The following is a 27,083-nucleotide window of genomic DNA, read 5'->3' on the forward strand; positions in this document are numbered from 1 at the left end:
CGTTTTCGTTTCGTCCGTGGCGTTGCTTCGTTATTCGCCGCTGTCATGTCTGTATTGTTGTTGTCTTGGAAACGTCTTCCCGAAACTGTGTCCGCTGTGTGCAGCGCGATGTCCACAGTCTCGAGAATTGTCTTAATTCCCGTCTTCACTGTCATGTTCATGTTTTTTTGTACGTTTGCTGCTTTGGCCATTTTCGTCGCCGTCTCTTGTATGATCCACAGCAGTTCCGTCACGCCTCGTGTGTCGTTTGTTATTGTGGGTGTTCGTCCTGTCGTCGGTTCTTAGCTGTCAGCGGCAGAGACGTAGCTCACCCCGCTGCCACCGCTTGACCCACTGTCCGTCCTCTATCGTCTTGGTAAGTTTAGTAGGTTCGTGTCGCTTTTTCGTGTCGTTCTCCTCATTCCCGTGCACAAAGTACGGCCCTCGAAATCCGTGCCGCTGCCCGTGGCCACCGGGGCTTTCACCCTATCGGAACCCGGGGTGAATTCCTCCTGAGAAGGAGTTACCACTTGAGGTATATCAATGTTTGTTTTCGTGCAGATTTATATTTTTTGTTTTGTCCCGTTGTGCTAAAGATCCCTAGTGGTCGCGACTCCACGAACCGCGCTGGAACAACGCACGGCCCCTCAGGTCTCCCCTGCGCTTCCCTGTGTGTTCAGTGTTCCCCCTGTAGAGTGTGCGTGATTGTGAGTGCCCATAGTGGCAAAACCGGGCTTCGTTCACGGAGAGAGCCCGATTAGAGGGATCCCCTTCATTCGCTTTCGGGCGGCTCCGTTTATAGGGGTCCCCGGCATTCGCTCTTTCGGTAAGCCCCATTTTTAGGGTCGCCGAGCATTCATTCATCCCGGTTTGCCAAGAGGCGTGTGTGTGTAAGTATTTGTGTAATGTGTGAGTGTAGGTGGGTGTAAGTGATTAATGGTTGGACACATCGGCAAAATACAATTATCTTTTGCGTCATTTGTGAGCCATATCTTCCTCTTGGCCGTGTCCGTTATAGCGTTGCTGCTCAGAGCATTGACGCGACGGACGACGTTTCCATCGGGCACGGTCATGAACGTTGGAAGCTAGAATTTGCCCAGTGAGGTGTTACCACTCACAGGACCAGCGCGGCATTATTATTATTATTATTATTAAATTACTATTATTATTATTATTATTAAATTACTACTATTATTATTATTATTAAATTACTACTATTATTATTATTATTATTAAATTACTACTACTACTGCTGCTGCTACTACTACTATTACTACTACTACTGCTAGACTACTATCTGACTGACTGTCCGAAAATTCTCTGGGAGCATGAATGAAGGGCCTTATAAACGGGTATTGCCTACGAAGAAGATGGATCCCTATAAACGGGTATTTTTTCCAAGCGGGTTATAAATGAGGGGGCTCTATAAACGGGCATCTCCCGAATGGATGTGAAACCAGAGGAATGATGGATTAGTCGATCAGACACAAAGCAGAACTTTACCAGACGGTGGCGAGAGCAATCACGAGAGAGTTTACCCTAGATTGTGTGTGTGCCGACTCTGGAGGGTACAATCGTAAAACCAGTCTCGCACTCCTGGGCCGCCAGTAGTTGGAGGGGGTCGGACCCAGCTCAGCCAGCATGGGAGGCTCGCCCTACACAATGGTAAAGCGCCTAATAAGCGTCAAATCTTACTCTCTGTAGTAATGCCGATTGGCGATCGGAAGGGCCCTTACTGCAGGGAGGGGGCGGATGAACGGTCGAGGCCACCGGACTCTAGGCACGCTCAAGGGTTCTACTCAGGAAAGATTGCAGGACCTACTATATCTGGTAATTAGTTCTGACCACTAACACATAAAACACATAGTAAAATGAAGGAGATGAAAATGAGATGAAAGGTAAAGAAAATTTTGCAGGTACTAGAGTGCCGCCTGCGCCCATCGACTCAGGAGAGTCACTGCAGCTGCCCGGCTCCCCCGTTACACCACTAGAAAATCTGGCTGGTGGACGTATAATTGCGACAGGAAAAAGGATAGGGTCGACGTCACCAGAATCCTGGGACGCTGTGGAGAGTAAGATGCGAGAGCAACTGCTCACCATACATAGCGTCCTAGGACAAATGACGAAGAAGACGAACGTCCAAAGAAACGTGAATTGCGTGATTACGACCGGTATGGCTGATATATATGAGGCTATAGAAGTTTGTATGTGTGAACTGAAGCGAATGCAACAGATCAGACTAAAGACGAACGTAACGGAAAGACGAGCGAATGTAATGGAGGAAACTCCAGGACATAAAACAGACGGCTAAAACAGACCCCAAGCCCAGACCAATTAGATAACGAAAGACGGAGAACGCTCCTAGAGGTTGCTGTCACACAGCAAACGCTGGGGGGGTGAATGCCGGAAACCGACAGACACCTGACGAGGGGGATACCACGCATACCACTCAACAGACTTTTTCGGAGGATGTTGAGATGAGAGTAGAGGTGTCAGAGAACTGGGCCACCGTTGTAAAAAGAAAAAGAAAAGGATCAAGAAAAAGACCGACAACGAGACGGTATAAAAGACGACAGACGGACACAGAAGCCGAGGATTGGAGTGTCCCAACCTGAAAACCAGGCGCGGGACCATTCTGATCAAGCCGGCGGAAGGATAACTGTACGCCGATGTCTTGCGGACTATCAGACAGAAGGTAGACCCCAAAACCGAGAAGGTAGACGTTCGGACGAGTAGAAAAACCAAGGACGGTGCTGTATTGATGCGGCTGGAAAAGTCGCAAGGACAGGACTTCCAAAGGACACTTCAGAAAGTATTAGGACAGACTACGATAGTAAAGGACTTAACTTCCAGGCTGACGCTAAAGTTTGCTGTCTTGGACTGCATCACGACGGTACAGGACATCACGAACGTGATAAATCGCGAACTAAATACGGATGCGGAACGGAAAGTGCATCTCTTTGCGCCCAACGCATATGGGAATGCGCGAGCCGTTTCCGAGTTCGACACGATGGAAGCAACGAGACTAATAGGCAAACCACGCATCACAATAGAATGGATGAATTGTCGAGTTCGACTTCGTATTCATCCTTAAAGATACTTCAACTGCCTCGGGTACGGACATACGCGGAGAGAATGTAAAGGGCCGGACAGAAAGAACTGCTGCGTGAAATGCGGACAGGCGGGTCACGTGAGCAAGGAGTGTAAAAACACTACTGACTGCTTCCTCTGTAAGGGGATAGAATGACAGCACCTGGTCCACGTGCCTGAATAAGACGGGTGCGCCGTATATAGAGCAGCACTGATGGAACTGAAAGCAAAACAGAAAAATGACTCTGACGATACTACAATGCAATGTGAACAGGAGTAGCGTCGCACACATGCTCCTTCCTCAAATTGCGATGGAGATGAACGCAGACGTGCTTGTTACAAGTGAACAATACAGGAACAGACCTGAGCCGTCGTGGTTCGATAGCAAATCTAACACGACGGCGGTGTGGGTATGCGGAAATAAAGCGATGCGAGTCTCGGCAAGCGGGTACGGGGCGAGTTATGTTTGGGTGAGGGTGGGCACTGTCGTTATCGTCAGTGTATACCTGTCACCGAACTATTCCGCGTTGGAGTATGCCAATAGACTCGCAGATATCGAAGACGCCGTGAGGGATATACCCGGAAATACGATCGTAGCGGGCGATTTTAACGCGTGGGCGATTGAGTGGGGAATGCCCACGACAAACAGACGTGGATGACTGCTACTAGAGATGGCCACGAGGCTGGAACTAGTAGTGGTGAACGAGGGAAAGACGGCGACAATTAGACGACCGGGGTGGGGTCAATCTATACCAGACGTGACCTTGGCCACAGACAGACTACTGACGCCAATAAGAGGATGGAAAGTGATCGAGGAATATACAGCCAGTGATCACCAATATATCATCTTTGAAGTGACAGACAAAAATACGACTAGACGAAAAGGTAACATGTTACCCCCCTCTACGATGGGACATGAAACACCTGGACAAAAAAGAACTCGCCAGACTACTGCAAAACGCAGAGCCTTTTACGGAAACCACTCGAAGTGGTACGGACCGTGACTCGGCGGAGAAGTTAGCTGAGGCGGCGGAAAAATACTTCCGTCACCTATACGAAGCTACAATGCCGAAAAAACGATACGGACTGGCGACAGATGTACTGGTGGACGCAAGAAATTGCAGACATCAGACGTGAATGTCACCGGCGACGTAGACAGGCACAAAGACAAAGAAACAGACATGACGAAGAAGCCTCAGAGGCATACAAACTTGCCAGAAAAAGACTGAGACAAGCTATAACGGACAGCAAACGACAATGCTGGACACGAGTGACAGACGAGGTGGACTCGGACCCGTGGGGGGGGATGGGTTACAAAATTGTGACTCGGAAACTAGGCATCCGAGCTCCACCGGAGACAAAAGACGCTAGGACAATGGAAAAGATAGTTAAGGGTCTTTTTCCAACGCATCCTGACAGAATTGATGACACGAACACGGACGAAGAGATAGAATGTCCTTGCTTCACAAGGGAAGAGCTTATACGAGCGACAACCTTGCTGAATATGAACAAGGCTCCTGGACCAGACGGTCTACCGGGTGAACTGCTACGATATGTAGCGATTCGACGGTCGGACATACTCTTGCAGTTGTACAGTGGGTGCTTGACAGCGGGTGTTTTCAGTAAACTCTGAAAGAACGTGAGGTAGGTACTCATTGGCAAAGGCAAGGGAGACCCCGATAAGCCGAATTCGTATAGACCCTTCAGCCTCCTCAACACGACCGGCAGATTATACGAACTGTTACTGAGACCAAGACTGAACGAGGCGGTTCAAGCCGCTGGTGATCTATCGGACCGACAACACGGCTTCCGGAAAGGACGCTCAACGATAGGAGCAATCACAGGCGTGAGACAGGTAGTTGACAGAATGAACGAGATTTGCTACGGAGCTAGACCAATAACGCTCCTAGTAACATTAGACGTAAAGAACGCCTTCAACTCTGCTAGGTAGGTGGATATTCTGAGAGCACTAGACGGCTTTCAGATGCCCACCTACCTTCTAAGAGTCTTGAAGGATTACTTAAAGGAACGAAGACTGACGTATAAAAGGACGGAAGGACGGAAGAACTGGAAAATTACAGCGGGAGTGGCACAAGGATCGATACTGGGTTCCGACCTTTGGAATGTAATGTACGACGGACTAATAAAGCTCGACATGCCCCCCGGACACGCGTCTGGTCGCCTACGCTGACGACATAGCAGCCGTAATAACGGCCCGCGACACACATCTAGCTCAGCTCAAACTGAGCCAGGTGATGAGGCGTTTGGATGGGTGAATGACGGACCATGGACTGAGCCTGGCTCTTTTTAAGACAGGCTTACTTATACTGACGAGACAGAGAATAGACACGATAATACCGTTGACCATAGGAACGGAACGATTGAAGACCAAAAGTGAGGTAAAGTACCTGGGGGTGACTCTAGATACGAAATTGAACTTTTGGCCCCACATACGAGACGCGACCGCCAGAGCCAGCGAAAGGACCAAGGCCTTGAGTAGGCTGATGGCAAATACGAAAGGATCGAGACCGAGTATACGATGACTGTTGATGGGCGTAACCCATTCCATCATGCTTTACGGAACAGAGGTATGGGCCGACTCGTTACGGGTGAGGAAACGCGCAAAGACTATGACGAGCGTACAAAGAACGGGAACGCTAAGAATCACGTGCGCGTACCGAACAGTCTTGGAAAATGCGATATTTGCGATCGCGGGCGTTATCCCGATCAACCTCTTGGCCGGCGACAGGAAACGCATTTACGACGGAAGTGCGACCGTAGGGAGGGCCGACGCTGCAACAGAGGAACAAACGAAAACGACAGAACAATGGCAGACAAGATGGACGACAGACGTTCAAGGACGATGTACCCACAGACTGATACCAGACGTTGGATCCGTGGAAAGACAGAAAACACGGGGAGATAGATTTCTATCTCACCCAGTTTCTGACAGGACACGGATACTTCCGAAAGTACCTGCACAGAATGGGTAAGGTAACTTCCCCAGACTATGTGTACTGTAGGGGGTCTTGGGACAATGCGGAGCACACGTTTTCCGTGTGCGATTGTTGGGCCGAGCGAAGATTGAGAGTGGAGACAAAAATAGGGCCAATTACGTCAGAAAACGTGACGAACGTAATGTTGACAATAGCCGAGGCATGGCGTAAGATCGCGCTGTACGTTACGAATGTGTTACGAAACAAAAAGACGGATGGATGCTTGGAAAATTGAATGAATGAGAAAATTTCAGAGCCTACTTGGGAATGAATATTAAAGCGATGTGCTTGGACAGGCAATGACAGCCGCCCAGTCTGAAGTAATGTGATAAACAGTTCCGGGCTGGTTGCGGTGCGAACAAGGAGAGATATGTTTGGTGGGTATTGGTGGCCTAAGCTACTGAGTCCCACACTTGGCGGGCTTCCGTCAGTTGTCCGTAAATGGATTCAGACTCTCCTCAAAAAAAAAAAAAAAACTACTACTACTACATTATTTTACTTTATATATGTATTATTATAAGACAAAATCAGAGGTAAACATTTTATTGAATAAATTAAGTTTCCTCTAAACTTCTTATTGTAGAGTTTCATTTATATTATTCTTAAAAAACTTTTTTTTAGTCTATAATTTTTCTTGTAACGTAATAGGATAGGTTTAAGATTTTGGAGGATGGGTTAGTGAGTTTGTGAGTTTAGGCTTTGAGATTTTGAATTCATTGGTTAAGTGTTTATGAGTACTGCCTTCGAAATTTGTAAGTTTGACGTTTGAAGTTTATGGGATTGAAGTTTGAGCGTTTGTGGTTTTATGAATTTAAGGTTAAGGGTTAGTGATTCATGAGTGTGGAGATTGTGGTAAGTACTTGTAGATTTGGGGTTTGTGAGCTTGGGATTTGTTGACTTGGAGTTTATAATCTTAAAAATTCAAGGTTTATAGGTATGGAATTTATGGACTTGGGTTGGTAGGCTTGACATTTGTAGGATTGCTATTTGTAATTTCGGAATTTGGGGTTTTGGAACTTGTCGGAACGTTTCATCGACAAGTTCCTTATAGTTTTCACTCTTTTTATTTCCTAAGAAGTTTTTACATACAGATTTGAAAGTTTACCATGCGGCTTTCTCATTGGTAGTCATTTTTGTCATGAAATTTTTATCTTCAAATACAGCACGAACTTGGGGAGGATCAAGAATACCTTCTTTCAATTCAGCATCACATATTGCGGGAAACTTTTCTCCTAAATACACGAATTAATCGCCATCTTTATTGAGAACTTTTATATACTGTTTCATAAGACTAACTTTGATATGAAGTAGAGGAAGCAGATTTGATGTAAGTATGTATTAAATGCATTGATTCAGTTTTGGCTTTTTAAAATTATGTTCTATTGCTTGTATCTGTAACCAGGGCACCTCTACGTGCTGACGGTGTGCAACAGCACCATATAGCAGAGTCTCTGGGTTAACAGAGTTATGTCATCATTGCAAGTACAAGTGATATGTGTCTTACGATGCAGGGATTTGGAACCCTAGTATCAGCGTCTGGTTACGGTGAGAAACCGGGATCGCAGGCGTCGTCATCAAGCGACCACAGCTTTACTTTGATGGGTAACTTGGTCCATGTAAAGTGTAATGATATAAGAAATCATCCACATGAGTGTAACGAAAGTACTGATTCATTTTGTTTTGTTTGTAGAGAGTATGGATTTCCAAAATCTTTTAGATCTTTTTCAGAACGTTTTAAATTGAACTACAATGATTAATTTGGTATGGAAGTAGCTAACCAAAACGATAAGAAGGTACCACAAAAAGTTTATCATCGATGTAACATAATGCTAACGTGATGGCAAAAAGATAACAATAAAATTGTAAATTTACAAAACCAATGAAATGGTCCGCTCCCTTAAGTCAAAATCGCTGGTATTTCTTTGTGATTACCTACTGGTTTTAACATGATTACGAGGGGGAGTCAATAAGTCTTTACAAAAAGAAGGAAAAAAAAGTTTTGCATATGTAATTTTTTTTTATTTTTCAACATAATCTCCTTCAAGGTCGATACATTTTATTAAACGGTCTTCCAGTTTTTTTAAGCCATCAGAAAAATATGATTTCTGAAAACCCTCAAAATAGGCATTTGTTTCGGCGATGACTTCTTCATTCGACGTGAATCGTTGTTCGGGAAGCCATTTTTTGAGGTTAGGAAATAAGAAATAGTCACTGGGATCCAAATTAGGTGAATATGGTGGATGGTCAACGAATTTGAAATTTAAATCGTTAATTTTTGGCATCGAAAGTGCACACGTATGAACTCGAGCATTGTCTTGAAGAAAGAGGCATTTTTTTGTTCAAGTGAAGACGTTTTTCTCTGATTTTTTCTTTCAGCTAACCTAATAATAACGCATAATATTGTCCAGTGATGGTCTGGCTCTTTTCCAAGTAGTCGATATAGATGATTCCATACGCATCCGAGAAAACCGTGGCCATAATCTTCCTAGCTAACTTTACTGCCTTTGCCTTCTTTGGGGCTGGTTCTCTTCCGGTAATCCATTGTTTGAACTGTTCTTTGATTTCAAGAGTCTAATGGTGTACCCATGTTTCGTCTATAGTTACGAGTCGACGCCAAAAGTCTTCCGGATTACGACGTATGCGTGCCAAAAGAGCCTCAGAGGTGACCACGTGAGTTCGTTTGTTTTCAACAGTGAGGAAACGCGACAACCATCTTGCTAATATTTTTTTCATCCCCAATTTTTCATGCAAAATTTTATATGATTGTACCCTTTGATACCCCTGTGGCCTCAACTAATTCTCGTAATATCACTCAACACCATATCGTGGATTTTGTTGACCATTTTGGGCGTACTCACTTCTACGAGGCGTCCTGAACAAGGTTCATCTTTTGTTGTTATACGGCCGCGTTTAAATTCATTTACCCAGTTATAAACAGTCTTAAACACAGGAGCAGACTTGCCATGAACGGCGTTCAATTCAACTGTGATTTTTTTTGGTGTAAGGTCTTTCAAATGAAAATGTTTTATCACCGCTCGAAACTCTGTTTTTTTTCCATTTTTCAAATAAACCAATAACTTTTTGTTCAACCAACGCTCACAAAAAAAAGACTTAATGAATCGAGCTGAAACTTTGTACGATATCTAGTTAGTAGTATTGCTTGCCAAAAACATCATAATTTAAGCGTGACGAGCGCCATCTCTTGGATTTTGTAAAGACTTATTGATCTCCCCTCGTACTAAATCTAGAATTGTGTATGGAGACGTTTCTTCAGTGAAAAAACCTGAAAAAATAGTAGTCGAGGATAAAATTGGGACATCCGATATAGACATTTCAGAGATAGCAGAGGAAATAGAAGTTGGGCATTGTCTGAGGAAGAAACTTCCTAGAGTGAAGAAAAAGGAGAGAAGAGCTCTGAAGATAAATACGTGTCAGATCGAGAAGTAAAAGCTTTTCAAAACTTCAATCATAAGGAGTTGAGTGATCTTATTTGGAATCTAGGACTACCTAAAAATGGAGCCAAATATCTAGCCTCGGTATTCAAAAGGAAAAATGTGGTGGCACAAGAACAACAGCTTCTTTCTATCGAGATAGAGAAAAAAATTTTCGAAAGTATTTCACAAACGATACGGAAAATTCTTTAATATACTGTACAGATTAAAGAGGTTAGTCAATGAGCTACAACCAAATACATATAAAGACGAGGACTGAAAACTTTTTATTGATTTATCGAAACGATGTCTCAAAGCTGTTTTACTTCACAACGGAAATAAGATTGCATTTATTCCTAAATCTTACTCAACTTAACTAAAGAAAACTTGTTTGTTTGGTGTATTTAGAAGCAAAATTTTCCGCAATAAGTGAGGCTAATAGGAAAGATTGTATTTTTGAAGGTCTCTAAGCTCGTATTTTATTTGAAAACAAAAATTTCATGAAAAAAATGACTGCCAATGAGAAAACTATATTGCAAAGTTTCAAATCTGTATGTGAAAACTTCTTAGGAAATAAAAAGAGTGAGAGGTATAAGAAATTTATCGAAGAAATGTTAAACAATTTTTTAAATTTGTGTTGCTTGATGAATTATAAAATGCCTTTCTTACATTCTCATCTCGATTACTTTCGTTCTAATCTTGGAGATCTATAAGTATAATGGAGAATCGAAACCAAGGAAAATGGGACGTTAACATGATGGCAGATTTATAATGGATATTCAAAAGAGACACTGTAAGTAACAACAGAAAAAGAAAAAGATATCCTTTGCACAGGCCATTTAAAGAAAAGAGAGTTCGATACAAGAGGAAAAAGGAGTGGAGCAAACAGAGTAGACGCTATAAAAAAAAACAAAAAAAAAACAAAAGGAAAAAAATCATATTTTGAAAAGACAAAAACCTTCTTGAGTGCCACGATTTACGTTTTTTTCTTTCTCACAATATTTTTATTTTTTAAGTGGTTTTACAAAATTATGACATTTGTTTAAAGTCGTGGGGATATAAAAGTCAAATACTCGCCAGATATTATTTTAGACGCTTAAAATTCATATAAATCATATATAAGACACTCACAAACAACGTATTGCAACTAAGTTATGCTCTTAAATGCAATATTTCAAAATTTTCCGTGATTTTTCACAGTTTTTCATGATTTAAAAAAAATTTTTTGGGGTGTTTAGGCAAAACCAACTTCGAAGTCGGTTCCAGTGCATCAAAATACGTAAGGAAAAGAACCTTTTAACCCATTAACGACCAAAATGCTCAATTTTTTTGTCGATTTTCAACGCGTTATTTTCGGTAGTCATAGGCATAAGAAATTTTTGCAAACACATATTTGGATGGGAAATTTAACGCTCTTTCAGAATCTTTTTTCAAAATTGCGATTGATTCCGTTATAAAAAAGTTATAGCCAATTAAACAATAAAAACCTGAAAAATTTTGCGAAAAATCAAGTTTGCGATTTTTTTAGCAATGTTACCGTTAAAAAATCATCAAACAAATATGATCAGAGGTGATCACGACTATTAAAGTATTTTCAGGAATTTTGGTGGAATTTTTGAACTTCTTCCACTTTTTCCAACAAAATGGTGGCAAAATAAAAAAAAATCGATAAAAAACATTTCTTATTTTTTATCTCGAAAACCATTAAGTTTAGATGAAAAGCTCATTGAACAAAAAAGTCTTAGAATTAAACGAGAAATACGCCTGAATTTTTTCAGAATTTTCCGAGGCCATTTTTGAATTTTCGGAGAATATGGAAAATCCATTTTTCCAAAATCATCTCCAAAAATTCTGGAAAAATTCATGCGTGTTCCTTGATAAATTCTAAGACTTTTTGTTCCATAAACTTTTTCTTCAAACTCAATAGTTTTCGAGATAAAAAAAGTTTTACTCTTAGCATGACCCAGAAACAACGACGAGGACGTAGTAGAATTTTGTCTCCTTTGGGGTGCTTGATTTGAGTGAGTCCCCTTGCCTCTCACTTTTCGAGGTACTTCATTTGAGTGAGTCCCCTTACTTCTCACTGCAATACGAATTTTTCAGTGTTTTTTTTTTAAACATTCAACACAAATCGATAAATCACATTTTTCACAGATAATTCTCGTTCTTACGGGACAATAAGAACAAAGTTTGAACTTTGTTTGTTTGGACATATTGTGTTTCTCTTTTTTACATTGTCTCTGCGTCATGTAATTTTTAGCCATTGAAAGTGCAAAATCTTTTGTTCCAACTCTTTTTTTCTCATCATTGACAGCATTGAATAGTATAGTAGCATTTACAATCGAAGCTTGAATTAGTCTTAAAAAAACTACCCACGTCCACTTTTTTAAACGAATACTCGGAAGTAAATTGTTACAATGTCCGTCGTGGACATCATTGCCACCCATAAAACCGTTATAGACGTTAATAGCCCTCGGAAAAGATATTTAAACTTTTTTTCCTTCTTGCTTACTGTATCTCTTTGAAAAGGATAATGGAGTTACACCTGCAGCAGTAGAAATAATCTAAACTGGTTTTGAATCCATCATAGTGATGTAATTTATATCACTGTTCTTATCGTGCTTCACGGCATACTCACCTCTTTGAGCTTTTTTATTTAGAATATTTTTATCTTTGACTCTATCTTCTCTAATAGTATCTGTACATTGTAGCCCAAGCTTCTTCAAATGCACAGCGAGATCTAAGCTTGTGAAATAATTATCAAAATAAAGATGGAACATAGATATTTTGCTCGGAGGTATAACACGAAATAACTTTTCTAGTAAATTCATGACAATGCGAGAACCTAATGCACACTTACTAAATTTACTTCCCGTTGTAGAATTTTTTCCGCAGTATAAGTCAAGACCTAATACAAAACCATCGGAAGTACAAAGACCCCAGAATTTGAGACCAAATCGTATGGGTTTTTCTCGAATGAATTGTTTTAGAACCGTCCTCGCATAAGACTTAGCCATCATTTCATCGATGGAAAGAGCAGTTCTCCACACACCGAACTTCATAATACACGCCAAGCATAGTCAGTTGGATTTTTATCTTTCGTTTGTGAATATTTTAATTTTGATTTGATCTCTTCAAACTTCTACGTGACATAGCAGAAGAAACAACGTTACAAGATAAAAAGGGGTCACGTGACCAGTAATCCCTCTGAAATTTTCTTTTGTTGAATGAAGTCAAAATGATTATTCCCACGAATGTATTTAAGTCTTTTAACTTTAAATCAAAATTATTTTCTTTGCAAGCATCTATAATATATTGCTTCATTTCAGTTGTGAAAAATGTTTCAAACAGTTCTACTGGCTCCATTTCTTGTATTTTATTTTTTACCGAGTCTTTCAATAAAATTTTGTCTTTCAAATTATCATTATACTTTTTTTCTCCTTCCATCCACTGGAGTTCATGCGTTCTTTCTAATTTAGTTTGAGTTTCAGTATATGTTTTACAAGCTTCTGTATACGTTATATTAGAAATTTCATCATCCGAATCAGTATCGAAATCTGATCCATCAGAACCAGAATTGTCAGGATTCGGAAGGGTAACTATATTATCGTAAGTGTTCCTTAAAGTATCAATTTCGTACATTTCATGGGAGCAAGTGGAACGTCTTTTACGTTTTTGCGACATGTTATATAAAATAATAAAAATACCTAATGAAAATAATTACTACAGTTTTCAATGCTTCTTGTCAAACCTAGACTTTAGAAAGCGAAAATAATCTTTTCGATTCGATTTACTGTATGGTCTCAAAATAACAAGAGACTAGTAAGTAATAAAAATGAGCTCACATACAATTTTCTGAATTGCTTTTTTGATATGTGTATATTAGTATACGCTATACAAACTGCACTTGTATACACATAAAATGGCAAAACATTATTATATTATTGTTGAATGGCTGTTCTTTATTCTGTATCAAAAATATTAACGCTGCTAGGATTATAACCTAACCTACTTTTTATCTCGAAAACTATTGAGTTTAGAGGAAAAGTTTATAGAACAAAAAGTCTTATTCATCAAGGAACATGCCTGAATTTTTTCAGAATTTTTGGAGATGATTTTCGAAAAATGGATTTTCCGTATTCTCCGAAAATTCAAAAATCGCCTCGGAAAATTCTGAAAAAATTCGGACGTATTTCTCGTTTAATTCTAAGACTTTTTTGTTCAATGAACTTTTGATCTAAACTTAATGGTTTCCGAGATAAAAAATGAGAAATGTTTTTTATGGATTTTTTTTTATTTTGCCACCATTTTGTTGGAAAAAGTGGAAGAAGTTCAAAAATTCCACCAAAATTCCTGAAAATACTTTGATAGTCGTGATCACCTCTGATCATATTTGTTTGATGATTTTTTAACGGTAACATTGCTAAAAAAATCGCAAACTTGATTTTTCGCAAAATTTTTCAGGTTTTTATTGTTTAATTGGCTATAACTTTTTTATAACGGAATCAATCGCAATTTTGAAAAAAGATTCTGAAAGAGCGTTAAATTTCCCATCCAAATATGTGTTTGCAAAAATTTCTTATGCCTATGACTACCGAAAATAACGCGTTGAAAATCGACAAAAAAATTGAGCATTTTGGTCGTTAATGGGTTAAGGAGTTGCAAAAAAATAGAAATTTTGTCAGAAAAAAATGATTAGATCCCTTCATGTCCAGTTCAAGCTCTGGAATAATCGATAAACCGTTCTCAGAAAAGCAGTAAGAAAACAATTAGATGTATTCAACAAAAAAGGAAAGGAAAAACAAAGGAACTGACTCATCACGAAAGGATGGCCACGAATAACTCATATCGAATAATAACAAAAGTTAAATTTGAAAACGACGAGTTATAAACGCATCACGAGTTTGGTGCAACTATGACTGAATGTTCGGAAGAAGAGATTAATTAATTGATGCAATATTTACTTGCACGAGGCGGTAATTCATTTAAAAGTAGTTCTCACCCATTGAAAAACTTTACAACCCAAGAATTAGCAACTTATGAAGTCTTTCTTATATTCTTCTATAATATATTCTTCTGAATATTTTTGATAAATCATGAGTTTTGATTGCCTATAAAAAATTGAATTCTTTTATCAAAGAGAGATTTAAAGTAAAAAAATGAAGTATTTCGGATCCAATTTAAAAATTAGAATTACCTAACTTTGTAACGAGAGCAAACTGTGTGCCTGCTTCTCGTCTACTCTTTCTCTCTCTCTCTCTCTCTCCTATTTGCTCGGCAAGGCAGAGGTGCCATGTTGGGTGTATGTTTGTATTGCGCCTAACTAGTGGTCATTTGTATTTTCTAGCCGCCGAAGATTGCCGAGCATATCCGAGAAAGCCTGAGGAGAAAGCGCAACGGTTAAAATTTAGAGAAAGTCACAGAGAGAGATAGAAAGTGAGAGAGACAGAGAGAGAGAGAGAGAGAGAATTAGAGAGAGAGAGAGAGAGAGAGACAGAGACCGTACATACTGCACATACTGGCTGGTTCAGGCAGGCGTGCGACGTGTGTCCAATTAGTGTTTTTGTCACACATCACGTAATAAGTGGATCAAGTTGGTATGTGACGAAATTCTCTCGTTGTTACCAATTCTTTTGCGGGGTAAGTGAGGCACTTTCGCTCACGGTAATTGAGGGAGAAGAGAGAGGGAAGGTTAATAAATAAATTATACAAAGACAGAAATCAAATTACACTTACAACCTATTATTATTAATAACTATTCACATTAAACATACGCGCGCATAATATAATCTAAATTTATTGACTAACTAACGAAGAAATAGAACGTAAAAAACTACTTAACATCATCGTGAATAAATGTATCGCGGTCTTTCCTAACTAAACAATTATTAAGCACGCACTTATCCTACTTACAAACTTACTTATAAATTACGCAAAAACCAGTACCGGATGAATTGCCCGGCACGTGAGCGCCTTGACAATTCGTCAGTCGCAACTACCACTAACACAAATTAAAATTAAGCGCGAACCTCTAGATAGCCGGCACGTGAATGCCTGGCTATCTTATTAAATGCGCACCGTTCGTCGCATCACCAGAGAGAGAGAGAGAGAGAGAGAGAGAGTGTAGAGAGAAAGAAAGATTCAAAAAAGGACAAAGAACCTTGACCTTATTGTGTTGCTGCCTACTAGGTCGAGAGCTGCAATCGGCGAGGTTGCAATCCCGGAAGTGCTGCTGTTGGTGGCGGGGTCGCTTTCCCAGGAGAGCTACGACCGCGGCGAGATCGTTGTCCCGGGGAGCAGTAGAATCTGTGGAGGCTGCTGTCCCGGAAGGCTGAGATGGTTGACAAGGCTGCTGCCCTCGAGTTGTCTAACGGGAACGACGATAAGCTGGTTACTCTGCTCTGCCAATCGAGGGTGTTGGCTTCTAATAAACTCTTTCCTAGCTCTCTCTTCCTTTCTCACTGCTCGAAAATGGAATGGACTCGCGCACGCATTTTTTCGCGCTGATCGTCTCGCAGCCGTTCAGCGGCGCTCGCTCCTATCCCTTCCTGACCTATTAGTTAGGTGGCACGCGACGCGCCGTTTATCGGTCACGCGTCGCACGCCTGCCTATCCCTGCATAGGCCTAATGCTCACTCTCTCTCTCTTTTTCACTCTCTCCGCGCTCCTCAACTTTTTCCGCGCTCAGCTCCGCTGGCCCATCCTTGACGCTGAAACAAAAAGGCCGAGTATTAGGCGCATACTTTAATGCGCCCAACGTTATTCTAACTACAGAATTTAATTCCATGGGAAAAAATAAATTGCAAACTATGTCTTGAATATATTTTTAACTATTTTATAATCACTTATACTGAGTTGAAACTACTAAAAAACGAAAAATATCGAAATTCATGCTAAATCTGATTCGAAATCGATTTAAATTTGATTCTGTCACTTCAAAACAATTAGTAAGCATTATAAATGGTATATTAGGTGTTTTTAAAAGATTTTTTAAAAGATCACTCCCAGCAGACGTTAACTAGTAACATATGGGATAAATTTAATGATTTCATTAAAAATCTTTGTTTTAAATCTATTTTAACGGTTTTTTATGACGTTATATATGAAAACAAGATTAACTTGGAATGTTAGATGTAAATTAGGGTTGGAATTGGTCATCAGTCACACTAGTGAGACCAGGTGCGGTAATTTTGGCTATTTTTTGTAACGGAGAATTTGCGACCGTTTCCGTCTGGGTAGCTCGCGGTCGTCTGCACAAATTATTTATTTGGGGATTTGGGAAGCAAAAGACGTTCGCACGACTAAATAATACGTCGAGCACAACCACGTTAAATGCATAGATTCGAAATCGGGATGAGGAGTGATACAGCGGTGAATAAACACAACAGCGGATTAACACACTAATCCTTTACTTGTCAACAATTGATTACAAGACAGCGATCTTACGCCTATACACTACGATCGGCACAATAACAAACCTAAACGCAAAGATGAATCGGTGGCTGGTCAGCCTGCCGATTCCCTGTCTAAGACTAAATGTTATAACAAATGCCCGACAAAACACTTTCCGCCCTTAATCTATCAACGGGGTAGCCAGCAGGTCTGCTATGCTACCACCTATAAGTTGGCGCCCCAACATGTAAGAGAGAGAGAGAAATAAGAGAAAAACACGGCACCGACCTCGACCTTCAGCCTCTCTGACGGCTAGAGCGCTCTGCAGTGTGACGTCACTGGTGTGCTCCTCGCTGACCGTCTCGCTGGTGTTTGTTGTCGTCGCTATTTTTCTTCTTTCTCGTCCTCTCGTTCGCTTTACCAATCTTGCTGCCTTATTCCGTTGTTTGCTTGTCGGTTGCTGTTGCTGTTGTTTCCGCCGCCTCTCGGTTGCTTGGTACTGCAGCAACGTCGAAACTGCTCGCGCGCGCGCACCTGCGCACCTCGCCGGTTACCCATACGCACCGGTTCCAGGTATCCTTCGGGACACGGATTGGCGTGACCCAGCCTCACACTCAAATACTTGTCCGCGTACCGGGCGTGTCTTCGAAAACGAACAAACGTCGACGAGGTCGCGGGACCAACTTCGGAAAACCGTAAACTTCGGCTTAATCCGCGCGCGACTTTCTCTGCACACAGCCTAGCAGAAACTCTCTAAATTTTCCACGAAGATCGTAACTTGAGCGCTCTCTCTCTCTCTTTTCTTCTGCGCCATCTCCGTCGTTCCAGCCATCAGCTCAGCCCGTGTACAGCACCTCGTAAACAAAAATCAAGCATGAGTGTGCGTACCACACGCACACACTCTCAGCTTGGCGCTGCGCACAGATATTTGCGAGAGCCAGACGGACGAAATCGGCCTAGCCGAGATTCTCCGTTACATTTTAGATATTGTATTATTAAATTGATTTTTGCTTCGCACACGTTTTTCATCGAATGATCGGTGTAAACGGTTTCTGGCACGTTTTTGTTCTCTTATCGAAGTTGTTTCTCTTTTTATTATCCAGCAGTAATCGTATACTCCACCTTCCTTGAAATCTAAGTTCAAATTCTTTTAAGTCTTGCTGAAACCTTTCACTTTGCCCTTCACTAAAGACGCCGTTATTTTCTGGAAATTAATTAATATGAGAATCAAGAAAATAAAGTTTTAAGTTGATTAGACAGCCTAATTTCTGGTAATTACGTACCATTCTTTTGACAATATTTATGTAATCTACGTCTTTTGTATTACAAAAATTTTGTTGACACCGCTTTAAAGCTTGACCATGATGCTTTCTCGGATTCATTTATAATTGTGTCCAAATTTTCTTCTTTTAATGTAGCATCTAATTTCTTATGAAACACTTTTTCTAACAAGGAAACCCCCCCGACCCGACCTCACCGATTTCAATAATCTTTTGATATGTTATAGTTCATCAAAAAATAAGACATACGTATTTTTTTTTATCGGCGGAAAAACACTTTGAGGGGGTGAAAACAACCCTCAAAGTTCACCCCCAAAAATAGATTTACAATGTATCTCAGCATCTAATTGATATTTTACGACCAAACAAATTTCATATCACTTCTCATGTGAAAAGCAAACTAGTACATGCAATTCCGACCACAAGGGATGCAACCCTTATTTTTTTTATTTAAAATACGATCTATTTCATGGCTATTTTTATGAAAAAAATTAAAATAACCCGAAAAAAATTGGAAAAAATATTACCCTACATAAAATACAAAAATAAAGTTAATCTAGTCAAGGTTTTTTTTGAAACTACCCCCTTAAAGTTGAAAAACCACCCCTAAAAAATTGTTTTCAATACATTACAGGTGGTGTTGATAATTTAGTGTAAAATACGTTAAGCATCATTTATACTTTACAAACACAACTATCTCGTGCAGTTTCGACCACAAGGGTTGCAACCCCTAATTTCTGTCATCGAAATTTTTACCTTCTTTGTACCTATTTTTGAAAAAAAGTTCATAATGAGCTTGAAAAAATTATTAAAAATATTACCGTGGATAGAGTAAGAAAAAAAATTTACCTTTTATTTTTAAAACCACCCCTTATGTTGAAAAACCACCCCCAAAAAATTGTTTCCAATACATTACAGGTGGTGTTGATAATTTACTGTAAAATACGTTGCTCATCACTTATAATGTACAAACACATTTATCTCGTGCAGTTTCGACCACGAGGGTTGAAACCCCAAATTTATGTCATCGAAATTTTTACCTTCTCCATTCCTATTTTTCAAAAAAAGTTCATAATGAGCTTAAAAAATTGGAAAAATTATTATCGTGGATAGAATACGAAAAATATGTACCAATTCAAGATTATATCACCCAACAAGACCCAGAACTGGGACAACGTTTTTCCAAAGTATTTTGTTGCGCCGATTCCGACTCTGTCCGGAAAAAAGGTCCATCACCCATTAGCAATTTCTAAAACTCCCCTTATATCCCAATGGCAATTTCCCGCACTAACCCGCACTATCAGAATGCTTACAACCCCCCCTAATAACCCCCTAAAAACCTCCAATGAAAATGCCGTTAGCCCCCCACTAATAGCCCGAAGACATAGCTGAGCCCCCTTGCAACCTTATGGCAATGCTTGCAAACCACCGAATAACATAATGGCAACGTTATCAACCCTGCTAACTACTGGGGTTATTAGGGGGTTATTAGGGGGAGGGTCTTATTGGGGGGGGGGAGTTATTAGGAGGTTAATGGGGGGTTGTAAGCAATGCCATTGGGGGATATTAGGAGGGTTATTAGGGGGAGGTTTATTACCATCGCCATTCGGTGATTAGGAGGGTTGATAGCATTGCCATTGTTTTTGTTGGTTGAGTTTTTCTCCTTTCTTGTGACTAAAATTGTAAACTGCCAAGTAATATATATTTAATTGATTTTTATATGCGTTACTATAATTCATTCAGTTACCAATTAAAAACCATCAAAAAAATTAGGACGGATTTATTGTTCATACTTCTTACAATAATGATATTTTTCATAGAAGTGCTCGAAACATAATGATTTTTTGCACCAACCGCAACGTATAATAGCCACATTTTTGCATCCTTCTATGTCACAATGTGTATTGCAGGAATCTCCAAAACTGTAAGCAACAGGATTGTCAAAATTTTCTGGTTTTTTAGTGAGGTAACCACTCTTGAACCAGGAATATTTAAAAAGATTAGTATATCTTGGTGAAGATAATTGATTGTGGACTAACGACTGAAGTTTAATAATGTTGTTTCTTTTATGTAAATCCAAATCATAATTCATCAAAATTACGGTATCTGAAAATTGGCGGACAAAGTTCTTCCATATGCGAAATCCAAAAACATCAAGTGGCTGAATTTTTCCCGTTGTGCCAGTCGGTATTTTTTTAAAATTTATAATTTTATCACGTGGAGTTACAGTTTCTATGGCACTGTCACAATGACCGCTCCAGGAGTCAAGCAACAGCATCATATTGGAACCTACATTAGGGAAATATACTTTTTGCAGCCATATTTTAAAGAGATCTAAAATCAAAAATCTTATTTGTAAAATCATTTATAATGACATTAATTGTAACTAGATGGGATTATGTATACCTGTAGTCAACTTTCCAGATTTAGATGCTTCTACGTAAACATTTTCGGGTCTAAATAAAGTGGTTTCAACAATGGGTCCAAACTCACCGCTAGATTCCTTCAAAACTAAAAAGAGTGGTGACAGTAATTCTCCTGTGGCTGATATGAGTGGCTGTATAGTATAACTGTGGGTTGTTGAAGAAACTGACTGTACTAAACACTGTACCTGCTTTTCTCCTTCCACCGCTAGCGTTCTTCCGGAGTGCATTTCCAGTTGGAATCCGCTCTGATCAGAATTAAACACATTATGAATTCCAATTATTCTTATGCCTGCTTTAACATCAGCAATAAAAGTATTTGCTTTAATCGTTAGTTCTGAATTACTTTCTAGTGTTTTCTTGGTTATAAACTTATTTATTTTCCGGGATACTATTCTATGAGCTTTCTTGAATTTACAAAGTCAGTTATCCGAAGCTTTGAATCTTACATCTTCTGATCCTATAATCTTTTGAGCTTGCAATGCCCATCGACGTATGTCACGATCATGAATGGTGTAACCAGCGTCTACTGCTGCTTTAAAATTATCAAAAGTGTACTGACAAATTCTTGCAATTTTTTCTCTATAAGTACCACCTTTGTTGACTGTATGAGCCCAACGTTTCAACAGACTCACAGATGAAACTTTCTTAAATTTTTGACGTACACTTTCAACACTTAAATTTTTTTTTTTGCCACTTCTCCAGTATTCTACGGCTCTTTGCTTATATTCAAAACTGACATCTTCATTGTCTTTGGTACAATGGTCGGTGGGTGCTTCGAAATCGTCAGGAAAATGGTGTTGAACTTCATCTTCTACTATTTTTGCAGCATGATCTTTGTAATCTTCTTGAAAATCTAATGTATCTTCAACGATCATATCTACTTCATTGAAATCATTCACGGAATCTATTAAAATGCTTTTAATTCTTTCCGACAATTGAATCTCTTTATAATTTGTCTCACTTTCAGGTATTTGTAGAGTTTGAAAGTAAGCTAATAATAAATTTAAAACGTTCAGAGCGTTAATTTTCATTTTTTAATCTGAAATAAAAAAAAAATATATATATATATATCTTATATATCTTCTATTATATGAAACAGAAGGCGCGAAATTCTCCGTGCGTCCGTCCATCCATCCGTCCCCTTTTTTTCCTTATTTTTCCTCTGTATAGATCTCTCCTGATATCGCTGGGGAATAAGAAATAAACTGAATAACAAATAAACAAATTAGGATAAAAACAAATAAATAAACAAATTGATAAGTAAACAATAATGATAAACAAACTTATAGAAAACATTCATGAAAAAAATTAATTAATAAATTAAAAAGTAAACATATTAATTAATAAACAATAATAATAAACAAATCAATAAGTAAACAATAATTATAAACATCATTAATTATTAAATCCTCATAATCAGTGTAATTTCAATTTTTTTAATAACAAATATTAAAAAGCCGTAAAATTATTTGCATATAAAAAATAATTTTATAGTTATACTTACGTAGCAGGTACTACGAAATACGAATTAACGGAATAGTATCTTATTATTATTTGTACTTATAATCTTATATTCTTATTAGTATTTATTATGCTGTTAGTTCAATAGTCGATACAATACGTCCAACAACAAGAAAGTTGTGTTGGCTACTGATGAAGAATTACTTACTCATATTTATCAATCATGAAAATAACAGACAATCGTCAGAGACGCTGATAGTAGGACGTAAATAAAATTCTGATAATACTATCATTCATATACCAAAATTTTTGCGCATCCGAGAAACTATACTTATCTTCTAGGTATACTTATAATATTATATTATTCTTGACTTGTTTTTTTATATAATAAAAGTTATTTATTTTTTGATAGAATTAATAAACGATAGAACGTAAAAAATTTAAAAGAGAGCAACAAAATAGCTATGGAATCATAGCTTATTTGATTTAGAAGAGATTGCAACGATATGTCAGAAACTTTTTTTAGGATGGTTTTTCAACATTGAGGGTGGTTTTGAAAATAAGTTTGAACGGGTAAATTTTTTATTCTTATTCTATCCACGGTAATATTTTTTCCAATTTTTTTAAGCTCATTATGAACTTTTTTTCAAAAATAGGTACAAAGAAGGTAAAAATTTCGATGACAGAAATTAGGGGTTGCAACCCTTGTGGTCGAAACTGCACGAGATAGTTGTTTTTGTACAGTATAAATGATACTTAACAAATTTTACACTAAATTATCAACACCACCTGTAATGTATTGAAAACAATTTTTTAGGGGTGGTTTTTCAACTTTAAGGGGGTAGTTTGAAAAAAAACTTGACTAGATTAACTTTATTTTTGTATTTTATGTAGGGTAATATTTTTTCCAATTTTTTTCGGGTTATTTTAATTTTTTTCATAAAAATAGCCATGAAATAGATAGTATTTTAAATAAAAAAAATAAGGGTTGCATTCCTTGTGGTCGGAATTGCATGTGCTAGTTTGCTTTTCACATGAGAAGTGATATGAAATTTGTTTGGTCGTAAAATATCAATTAGATGCTGAGATACATTGGAAAATCTATTTTTGGGGGTAAACTTTGAGGGTTGTTTTCACCCCCTCAAAGTGTTTTTCCGCCGATAAAAAAAAATACGTATGTCTTATTTTTTGATGAACTATAACATATCAAAAGATTATTGAAATCGGTGAGGTCGGGTTGGGGGGGTTTCCTTGTAAGTATCTAAAACATTGACCATTTTTGTCCAATGCCTTGACTAATTGTTTCATCAACCCAAGCTTTATATGCAGAGGAGGTATTAAAATTTTAGACGGATTCACGAGAGATTCTTTAAGAATATTCTGTTTTCCAGGTTCAAATGATACTTTTGGTGCTCAATTCTACTTTTTGTAGTGATTTATTCTGTCTCTACTATCGATCATACACAAATAACATGGATATTTTGTGAATCCAGATTGTTGTACTAATATTATGGATAAACTTTTCAAGTCTCCACATATTTGCCAATTATGTTATATACAGGGTGATTCAGAAGGATTATAGTTCCCGAAAATGGGCTGTAGAACAAAATTTTCTGAATCGATTGCCGTTTTCAAAAAATTTTTATCATCAATACTTTCCGAGAAAATTAATTTCAAAAATTAATAATTTCGACCAATCAGAGCGCCGATTCGGTCGACTACCAAATTTCTCCTCTTTTGCTGTTTTCCCCTCCACTTGGCCGTAGCAACCGAAGCGGTGATTGAGACGACGCGGTAACTAACATTGCAAAATATCATTGGTTGCTGAGCAGCGCATCGAAGAAAGAACCGCCTTATAAAGACGTCATTTTCTTAGAATAAACGGTCTAATAATGTCTTATAATTAATTTTTTTATAACTTTATAACAAACATAAAAGTAATTTTACGTAATTTTATAATAATTTTACGTAATAAGCGTACGAAAGTACGCGACTTCGATGTCGATCTTGGCAATATTTTGTCACTTTAATTCGAATGAAACCTTTTTCATTCAAAAGGTCATGATAAGATGTGTTCACGAATCTTTTTCTGACGCTCGGAAAAGTCTCTGACATTAACCGGAGAAGAGAGGGAGAAAGCCGTGCGGCCGCACACTCGTGAGTATCCACCTTCAATCGCGTTTTTGGCAATGTTTTGCCACTTTTATTCGAATGAAATGTATTTCATTCTAATGATCATAGAGGAGAGAGGCTGTAAAATTTTCCTAGCGCTCGGAAAAGCCTCTGACATTAACCGGAGAGGAGAGGAAGAAAGCCGCGCAGCCGCGTCCTCGTGAGTATCCACCTTCGATGGCGTTTTCGGCAATGTTTTGCCACTGTTAGTCGAATGAAATCTATTTTATTCGAATGATCATAGAGGAGAGAGGCTGTAAAATTTTCCTAGCGCTCGGAAAAGCCTCTGACATTAACCGGAGAGGAGAGGAAGAAAGCCGCGCAGCCGCGGCCTCGTGAGTATCCACCTTCGATGGCGTTTTCGGCAATGTTTTGCCACTGTTATTCGAATGAAATCTATTTCATTCGAATGATCATAGAGGAGAGAGGCTGTAAAATTTTGCCGGCGCTCGGAAAAGCCTCTGACATTAACCAGAGAGGAGAGAGGGAAAGTTTTATAATTTATTTTTGTTAATAACTTTATAACAATCATAAATTTACAGTAATTTTTCTAATCAAATCAAAAGTAATTCTTTCAGTTATTACTAGAAATACAAATAAAGAGCATTTAAGTAAAAATTTAATACTGAGACTTTTTATTTTTAATTATTGCTTATTGAGTGAGATTAATTGTATCTCGCTCACCATTCGGTATTACTGACGGTGACATTACTATCCGTGAAACTTTTGCCGACACTCGGAAAAGCCTCTCACATTAGCTACAGAGGAGAGGGGAAATACGCGCGGACAAGCGTACGAAAGTACGCGACTTCGACGTCAATTTTGGTTTGCCATTTCTATCGGAATAAAACTTTTTTTCTTTATCATTCGCTGTTGTTTATAAAAAATATTTTGAATCAATTATTCAACAATTTTTTATTTTTAAAAATTCAAAGTACAAAAAAAACAAACTTCATAAATTAAAATTTTAAATTTGACGGAAACTTTTGTATTTAAAATTAAATATCAGAACATGTTTATTGATAAATTTGATGCGTTTTTGTTCTCAAAGTTTTTTTTTACAAACATGTGGTGGCGCTATCCTTTACAATAAGTTTCATCATAGTGTGCAACCAATTTTGTTTAAGTTGCGTTCGGTGCGAATAAAAGTGGAAATTTCTAAACAACATTCTGGCATTAATTATGGGTGATCGCGGGGGTCGTGGCGGTAGAGGTGAGGTCGAGCTGGAGGTCGTGCGGGTGGCCGAGGAAGGCCTGTCGGTCGTGGTGCACCGTATACGGGAGCCGAGTATACGGAGATGATCATTTTTTACGGCGAGGCCGGGCGCAATGCTAACGAAGCCGCGCGTTTGTACGCGGCTGCGTTGGACCGCAGGAACCCGCCTGATTTAAGAAGACGTCCGGATGCAAATGTTATTTTGGGAGTGGTACGTCGTGGTCGAGAGGACGGTAACCTCATTCCCCTTGCTCATCGAGGTGCTAAACAAGGAGTAGTCGGTGCTCCACGTGTTGTACGCAACGTGGAAAATGAAGAAAATGTTTTAGAGTGTTTAGAAGAGGATCCGACTAGGAGCATTAGAAACGTGGCAGGCATGCTGAATCTAACCTACTCTACGGTAAGTAACATAAATTATGTTCAGGTGAGGTGGGTGAAAATAATCGAATCATGATTCAATTTTTATAACACTCTAGATTTATTTAATTTCACAAATACAAGGAACCGTTTGACGATGAATATTACAAAAAACAAGCAATTTAAAACTACGAAAATATTACAGATATAAAAACAAAAAGAACGCTTATGCAACAAAATACGCAAACTTTGAATTACTCAAAAATCGCGGAATAGAGAAAAGATCCATAAAACGTCTGGAAGGTGTCCGGCCATCCCTCGCTAAATTTACGCGAAGTCGCCTCCAAAATCGCTAAAGCCCGTTCGTTGTTTTTGTCTCTCGATTCGGTTTTAACTACTCCGAAATTTTCCATTTCTATATAGTCGTGAACTAATTTTTCTAATTCCGCGAGCTTTTGTTGTTCCGTCATCTCCTCCTCGGTAGCGATAAAACATTTCGCGAGTATTTGCGAATCTCTGTTCGAATTCTGCCTGTTTTCGATGTATCCGTGTACCGACCAGCCCAATCGCGTGTGTGAAACAACGAGCACGCTATCCCCAATCCGCCGCGATTCGTCACACATAATCAACGGCCAATTGTCCTGTCCTATCAAGATGCTTAACTTAGCGTCTTTGTACGGGTATATCGGGATATCGTGTTCCTCTTTAACGTCCTGTACGAGTTCTATCGACAACGTTTGCAGAGGCAGATCTTGCTTTGGTACAATTAGCGTACGAGCGATCTTTTCTTGGCCAAACGGCCCGCTGACTAAAAACTAACTCTCTCGCAACGAACCACACTCATACAATACAAGCCGCGTATGCTTGTCCTAAAGGGCTCCCCCGTCAAACCGACATGATCCGCGAATCCCCTGTCGATTAGCGTAGCCGTTGCTTCACAGTCCAACAATGCGCAAGTCGTCGCTTTCCTTTTCGGCCCGTCGATGTTTAGCGGTACGGCGCGTATAAGGCCCGTGCGAGCCGCTAGTCAATTTCTTCGAGAAGTTGACTTGCGATTTCGGGTGCGTGATTCGTCGCGACGCCTTCTCTCGTCGCGGTCTCTCTTATCGCCACGGTCTCTCTCATTGTTGCGACCCCTCTTGTCGCAATCTTCCCTTCGATCAGCATTATCACGTCAGCATTCGCGGTCAGAATTATTCCGGCGGTCGTGGCTACCGAAAGAATGCAAGAGAGTGTGGTGGTGTTTACGGCAAGTTTCGCAAGTTTCCTTCGCGTCGCAGTCC

The sequence above is a fragment of the Phymastichus coffea genome, unplaced genomic scaffold (assembly GCF_024137745.1).
Source record: "Phymastichus coffea isolate CEN01 unplaced genomic scaffold, Cenicafe_Pcof_1.1 PCOF00032, whole genome shotgun sequence".
NCBI lineage: Eukaryota > Metazoa > Arthropoda > Insecta > Hymenoptera > Eulophidae > Phymastichus > Phymastichus coffea.